The sequence below is a fragment of the Triticum urartu genome, unplaced genomic scaffold (assembly GCF_003073215.2).
Source record: "Triticum urartu cultivar G1812 unplaced genomic scaffold, Tu2.1 TuUngrouped_contig_4412, whole genome shotgun sequence".
NCBI classification, from domain to species: domain Eukaryota; kingdom Viridiplantae; phylum Streptophyta; class Magnoliopsida; order Poales; family Poaceae; genus Triticum; species Triticum urartu.
The window spans coordinates 232-8,581 of record NW_024114999.1 but is presented as its reverse complement, the minus strand read 5'-3'; the positions used below and the strand labels follow the sequence as shown (position 1 = coordinate 8,581).

Sequence of the window (8,350 nt, the reverse complement as noted above, 5' to 3'; positions counted from 1 at the left end):
ACTAAAGCTTTGCCAGTCAAGCCTTTCGAGGAATTCAAGAAGAATCTTAATGTAGGATAGTTGAGATTAAGGGAGGGTGTTAGACTTAGAGATATATTCTTATAATCTCAACTAACTCTATCTCTTCCTCTCCCGTAGCTTCTCTTATCTCTTCTGTAACAAACCAAATCCCAAGCGATCGGTAATTCCTTGTAAGCCACGACAAGGGGCGTTTCCTGCCGAAGATCAATATATACACACGCGGCTCCCTCACGAGGGAGTAGGAACGCTTCCCATCTAACAAATAGCAAGCACGCTAATGTGGCAGAGAATTAAAAAAGAGAGTGATGGTTAGAGTAATATAGGTAGATATCGTATCATGTTAAATCATATACTACTTTGTGTCATGCATGACAATAAATATGATCATCTATGATACTACTACTACTCTATGATAATATGCACTATAAAGATAGTATCATACACTAGTATCATATGCATGATACTAATATATGAAACTCTTCATTAGCTTTAGTGAAAGAGATCCACGTGTTTTTTTATTTTTTGCGAGGAGTGTCTTCTTTACTCGAGTGGATTTTGGCGGCTTGCACCTCGAGCCGGTGTGAGGTACTCAGCGACGCACCAGTACCTGTAAACCGCCGAGCCCTGCCAAACAATAAAACCTTGGCTGCTTGCGCACAAGTCTTATGCCCATACTTTGGCACAGTGGATTGTGTACTCTGATGGAGACTCCCCAATAAACGGAGGCGTGTGCAGCTTCTGGCCAGAAAAATAACAAATCCGATTACCTGTCATGCTTCAGTTGGTAGCCTGTCGTGCCATCTGTTACGTCTATGTTTTTTTTCCAGAAACCGTCGATCTATTCATCTTTAATCACGGCCGTATTTCCTCCGTTTCTTTTTAGTCTGCATATAATATTTGGTCAAAGTCAAACTTTATAAAGTTTGATTAAATATTAACATCAACAATACTAAAGTTATATGGTGTGGAAATTAATTTTATGATGCATCTAACAATATTGATTTCATAATGCGAATCTTGATTTTTTTTCTATAATCTTAGTCAAAGTTAACAAATTTTGACTTTAACCAAATCTTATATGCAGAGTAAAAAGAAACGTAGGGAGTACAACAAACATCAGAAATAATAAAAATTACGTCCAGATTCATAGACCACCTAGTGATGACTACAAGCACTGAAGCGAGCCAAAGGCGCGCCGCCGTCATTGCCCCTCCCTTCGGAGCCGGGCACAACTTGTTGTAGTAGACAGTCGGGAAGTCGTCGTGCTAAGGTCTCATAGGACCAACGCCCCAGAACAGCAACCGTCGCCGATGAAAAAAAATTTAGATCGGAAGGATCCAACCTGAAGACACATGAATAAAGACGAACAAAGATTGGATCCGAGCGGACCCACCAAAGACAACCACCGACCAAATCTCGTGAGATCCGCCGGAGACACACCTCCACACGCCCTCCGACGATACTAGACACACCATTGAGACGGGGGCTTGGTGGGGAGAACGTTATTCCATCTTCAAGAAGTCACCGCCGTCTCGTCTTTTTGAGGACGTCTATGTCTATGTTTGACCACGGTTTCAAGAGAAAAATAGCTTACTGTAAATCTAAAATTTTATTCCATCCATTTCAGATTATGAGGTGTTCTGAAATTCTAGGAAGTCAAAATTTTGTAGGTTTTATACAATTTATAAATGAAAAATCATCTCAACAGTGGATACATAAATGGGATTGCTAAACCTTAATTGAGTCTTGGTGGATGCAACATTTGTAAGATCTTATGTGAAAATCCGTGCAACTTTTTTTAATTTTCTCTCTCTTTGTTTTATATATGTTCAGTTACTTGCCTGGGATTTGATTAAATCTCAGTCGATTAAGATCTAGCCACACACACTAGATAAAATATAAAGATATATGTCATGGCAGATATAATGACACTAGTTTAGTATTGTAAATTTCAATATTTTCCTCTCAAAACCATGGTCAAACGTAGATACTCCCTCCTTACATCTATATAGGTCCTAATGCGTTTTTTTGAGGCTAACTTATACTCCATCCGTCCGGAAATACTTGTCATCAAAATGAATAAAAGGGGATGTATCTAGATGTATTTTAGTTTTAGATACATCCTTTTTTGTCCATTTTGATGACAAGTATTCTAGGAGTATATTGAAACACGAGTAACATTTTGGAACAAGTTGAGTATTATTCCTTAAGTTAGATTCCCTTATATTTTGGGACAGAGCGACTAACATTGTGAGATGAACCGAGTTAATATAGTCTAGTCTCCAAAACATAGCTTTGCCCACTAGTTTTCAATTTCTCTTTGCCTATTTATTAAAGACTCCTGTGGCGCAGGCCGAACTGCACAGAGGATGGAAGCAATGGTGGCCGTGGCTGTGCTTGTGCCTTGGCTAGCATGGCTCATCGTCTCTTTCCTTTCCCTCTACCTCCTCAGCCTGCTCGCGCACGCGCGCTCCGGCCTCCCTCCGGGCCCCCGCCCACTGCCGCTCATCGGCAGTATCCACCTTCTCGGCGACAAGCCGCACCGCTCTCTTGCTCGCTTAGCCAAGATACACGGCCCGCTCATGTCCATCCGCCTCGGCACGGTCACCACGGTCGTCGTCTCCTCCCCCGCCATGGCCCGGGAGTTCCTGCAGAGGCATGACTCCGTGCTCGCCACCCGGTCCGTGCCTGACGCCACCGGCAAGCACGCGGTAGGCTCCGTCGCTTGGCTGCCCCCCGTGCCACGGTGGCGCGCGCTCCGCAAGATGATGGCCACGGAGCTCTTCGCGCCGCACCGGCTCGACGCGCTCCACCACCTCCGGAGCGACAAGGTGGGGGAGCTCACGGACCACGTCGCGCGACTGGCGCGCGAGGGCACGGCGGTGAACATTGGCCGCGTGGCCTTCACGACGAGCCTGAGGGGCACGGCGGTCTTCACGACGAGCCTGAACCTTATCTCCCGCACCATCTTCTCCATCGACCTCAACAGCCTCGACGACCACGGCCGCTCCGAGGATTTCCAGGAGGTGATCACGGCCATGATGGAAGGCACCGTCTTCTCCATCGACCTGACGAGACTCGACGACCACGGCCGCTCTGAGGAGTTCCAGGAGGTGATCACGGCCATCATGGAAGGCTTGGGGACTCCGAACATGTCCGACTTCTTCCCGGTGCTCGCGCCGGCCGACCTGCAGGGCATGCGCCGGCGGCTGGCGCGGCTGTTCGCGCGGCTGCACGCCGTGTTCGACGCCGAGGTGGACCAGAGGCTGCGCGGCCGCGACGCTGGCCAGCCCAGGAAGAACGACTACCTCGACGTGCTGCTCGACGTGGCGGCGCGTGACGAGGGAAAGGACCTGCTCGACCCTGAGACGCTACGCTCACATTTCACGGTAACGCACAACTTTCTTCTTTGCGATTGCAGCTGGTGTTTCAGTTTTCAACTCATATCTAGTAAAAGATCAAAATTAGTACACTCGATGTATTATATACCCTTTGATTGATTCCATGAACCGCACATGAGCCTGCCGGGGATCAAAGCACATGGCCAGCCTTGCTGATTGAGCCTCTCCCGGGGATCAAACAAATGGTGGCACATGGCCACAGCCAGCCAAAACAAAAATGGCATCGAGATAGCTAAAGTGGCACTTCATATCCAATTTTCACTTTTTAGATCAGGAATAAAAATAAAACCTGATACAGATTATAGAGTAGCCAATTTGTATCTATTGATGGTCGATTTTTTTTGGTTCCTTATTTCTCTATGCCTAGACAAAATTGTAATGTGGATATTTGTGGCATGTTAATCATCTACTGCTGTCAATAAAACTTGCTTCAGTGTTGTATTCGTCGCTTGCTGGTATATGAATCTAAAGTAATTTTTATCATTTCTGGTGTTCGTTATACTGTCATAATTGAAGATGAATAAATCAAAAGTTTTCTCGCAAAAAAACCAAAATATATTAGAGTTTTTTCTAGAAAAATTTGTGCCCCGTAGCTCAGGAGCATGGTACCACTACAAGCCAAATAAGTATGCTGTCACCACTGTAAAACCTTTTGAACTAGTAGTGGACCAAACCACACAAGCAATGATAAAAAAAGAAAGATGCAGGATGTACCATTCTAAAATCGACATCTCTTGCATCGCAAAAAAAAAACGACATCTCTTGAGGGAGCACTTCAAATATTATTTTACTCATTACCATTTCAATATATATAGATCCACACTGATGGTGTCCATCCTATCCCTTGAGGCCCTGTATTGTATATACCTTGAAGTTTAGAAATACGACAATATGGAAGCACAATAATTATAACGACATTCACTCTAGTATGTGACCAGAAACATGAAAATTGATAACGTGAAAATTACCATTTGAATACAAATTAATATGCATCTAAAATTTCTATAGAATAGTATCGGCATGGAAATTTTATAGGAATGATGACATGCTATCCATGTGTTACAAAGAACCAAATCATCTAAAATTAAATATGAATTTCCTTTATAAGCACTGAATAATCTAAAACTGAAATTCTTATGTTTTTTCCGTCGTTTCAGACCAGTGATATTGCAATTTTGCAGCATTTCCAAACTTTCCACCATAGCTCTCGTAAGATTGCACTTCAACATCGGTGAGTGAAAAAGGAAAAATTGGGCCAAGAACAATAGCTTCTTCTACTATAATGCAATGAGATGAATATCCAATATCAAGTTACATATGAACGAATTATTGCATATATGATTCGTCCATATAGTAACGAATGTGTAGTTTAAAGCAATGTCAATTCTTCTATACCACATTTAGCAAATAATACATTGTACTTTGTGTGATGCTTGTTTAGTAAATAGCTACATTTACTAGACTATATTCATCTAACATTATATTTGTATGTTAGGATTTGTTTGCTGCTGGTAGTGACACAAGCTCTAGCACAGTGGAATGGACAATGGCTGAGCTTCTTCGAAACCCATAATTAATGGCTAAGGTTTGTGTCGAGCTTGCACAAGTTATCGGCTCTAGAAGAAACATTGAAGAAGCTGACATTGTTTGATTGCCCTATGTCCAAGCTGTCATAAAAGAGACTTTTCGACTCCACCCTCCTGCTCCACTCTTGTTGCCACGACAACCTGAGATGATAGTCAAAAGGTTACACAATACCTAAAGGTTCACGTGTGTTCATAAACATATGGGTGATAGGTCGAGATAAAGATGTATGGACAGAACCTGAGAAGTTTATGCCTGAGAGGTTCTTGGGTTCATCAATTGACTTTAGGGTTGTGGATTTTGAGCTCCTTCCATTTGGTGCAAGGCGTCGAATCTGCCCTGGAATGACTTTGGCAATTAGGATGGTGCATGTGATGCCCGCTTCCTTGTTAAGGCAGTTTAAGTGGAGTCTTCCTATTGAGCTGGAACGTGATGGGATTGATATGGAAAATCACTTTGGCCTGACACTAGTAAAGAATGTGCCCCTTTGTATTATAGCAACACCGATTTGATGAAAATAAAAGGCACAATTTTAAGAGTGGTTTAGATGTTGTTAATGTGTAATAATTCAAATGTATGAGATATATAATTTCTATCATTATTTATGTGACAAATTTGATATTCTCTCAGAGTTCAAACCTTATGCTCCTTCATTATCCACTGATTTTTCACCAAGAATATGAACAAGAACAAAATGCAAAAAGAAAATATTAAAATCTATTTAGAAACAAGGTTTAGATCCACATCATAATAGATTAGGCTATGAACCAGGCTACTTTGGGATGGTGAGGTGACGTCAAGATAACACATTGGGCTATCAACTAGGCTATAATACTTTTGGGTGGTGATGGAAAGAAATACACAATGTTAACGTTCTTGTTCAAATAACAGAATAAACAAAGTAAGTGCACATGAGAAAAAAAATAGAATAAAGTGAATACCGCCATGAAATGACTGCATACTTCAAAAGGACAATACCATGTTCACTTAAGATTCTACAACTTCTGCTATTTGCACACAGAGATATGAAAAAATGTATGAACATGAGAGAGTACTCAATACCTAGATCATATGAGGACGGTGCTTGGGCATGGATGGGGTGGGTCCTACAGGTTGACACGTGCTGAATTTGTTCCACAACCGAGATGCCCCTCCGACGAGGTGAACCAGAGGCTGCAGGGCTCGAACGTGGTGGAGATGACCAGGAAGACGAGGGGGTTGGTCGCTTGCTCGTGTGTTGGCATGGACAAATGGTGAGGGCAGCGTCGGGTGATATGTCACCGGCGCATGGGAAGGGTTGGTTCCCCAAGAAGAGAGACGGTGAGAGCTCAAAGATATAGCCGCGTCGGGGGCATGCGAGATGGGACCGCGGATGGGGAAGGTGAGACTAATGCCCGAGAATGGACGAGGGGTTGCTGGGAGGGGGGGGGAGAAAATAGGGCTTGATTGGTAGTAACTAGTTTTGGAAGAATCTCAACTATGGAATGAAAAATGTATTGACATCATGGGAGTGGTTTGATGAATGCTTCCCGTTGGTCGGCAGATAGGAAGCGCTTCTCTTTCTTTTTTATGTTGCATTCATATGTGCGATCACCTTTCTCCCCTGTGTGTAATCCAGAAGAAAAAAAGGAAAGCCTTTGACGATTTTGGAGTTTGATTTTTCTTCCAAATGTTAAATTTACCCAAAAGACTTGAATTTATGAAACTTCATGAATTCAATTAGTTTGAAATTTCAAAAGAATCCAGGAAGATTCAAATTCTGAAAACTAGGCCTGGAATTTGTGAATGTCAGTATTGTAGTCGAAACTTTACCAAAAAATTGAAGTTTCAAAAATAGAAAGCTGATCGGGCAACGACTTTTCCAGATGGGAAATTCACCTGACCCGACTTTGACTCCTAATTCAAAAATGCTACACTTACGTAAAAGCCTACGTACGGTTACATAATTAGACTAACTGCTAATCCCTCCGGCCCCCTATTCCAACTAGGTGGGCCCTCCTCCTAATTTCCTCCAACTGAAAAAGACACCTACTCCCTCCGTCCTTTAAAGAGTGTACTTCCAACTTTGTTGGAGAGTCAAACTATCTCAAAGTTTGACCGGGTTTGTGCAAAAATATATCAATGTTTGTGAAAATAAATAGGTATATGATGAAAATATAATTTATTATGAATCTAATGCTACTAATTTCATGGTATAAATATTAGTGTATTATTGTATAAATACGGTCAAACATAGAAGTACACTCTTCAAAGGACGGAGGGAGTAAGCCATTACGTTACTTTACATTTGATTGCTACGTAGGTGTAGCATTGCTCCCCCCAATTAGCAAACAATAATGCTACACCTACCTAACATTTTTTTGATGGGTAAATAACTTTATTTCTCAGATAATAGAAAGATCATTTTCAATGAGATGAGAAATAAAGTCCGGGGTGGAACTCTCCCAAACCTCAGAAGCTCTATTGCTAAGAGAGTGTTTTGCAATACTATCAGCTACACTGTTGGCTTCCCGGAAACAATGGACCACATCGGCCTTTGATTGTTCCTTCCCAAGAGATTTACTTTCAGAAATGATTGCTGTTTCTGGGCCTAGATACTCATTTTGGTTTGTTGCCTCAACAGTGTTCAGACTATCGGATTCAACTATTACTGAATTGCATCCAATTTTTGCAGCCAAATAGAATCCATTTCGGATCACTGCTATCTCTGCCGCTTCTGCATTCTGTACATGTGCTATGAACCATGAAGCTGCCCTGATCATCTCGAGCTACTGCTCCTGTAGCTCCTTTCATAGTTTCCCCACAGAACGAAGCATCTACATTAATTTTAACACTCCTCCTGGTTGGTTTTCTCCACATGTCAACACGCTGCCTTTGTGGTCGATTAGGAGTAGATGCGCGCACAAAGTTTGTTGCTAAGACTTTGATAGGTCAGGTGGCCTTACTGGTTCTCCCTTAACAAGTTGACGCCTCTGCCTACATCTACATAACATTGTTACGTACTCTTATGTAACTTTCTATAATCTAATTCTCTTCCGCACCCTGATTCTCATGGGTGGGGCCCGGGCCGTTTTCTGTTCCAATTAAACCATGCCAGGTCAGCCTTCACGTAGGTTTACGTAGGTGTAGGCGTGTAGCAAAGCCCAAGTTTCCTATACTACGTGGTGGATGGCGAGACTCCAGCCGCAGTTGTCATCGTGCTTGTCTCGACCGTGCGATCCGAATCGAATACACCTCAAAGTTGTCAGCGTGCGTCTCAGCCGCAGGATCAGATCAGAGAGGTCGAACCGACTTGCACCAATCTACCTCCACGTCAATCAGAGAGGTCTCTCTCTCTTACACGT

The 8,350-nt window shown here is 42.7% G+C and overlaps 1 pseudogene; it reads left to right on the top strand.

Annotated features, from left to right (window-relative positions):
• The first annotated feature begins 2,225 nt into the window (after nt 1-2,225).
• On the top strand, nt 2,226-5,551 carry LOC125527787 (annotated as a pseudogene).
• The last annotated feature ends 2,799 nt before the right edge of the window (nt 5,552-8,350 follow it).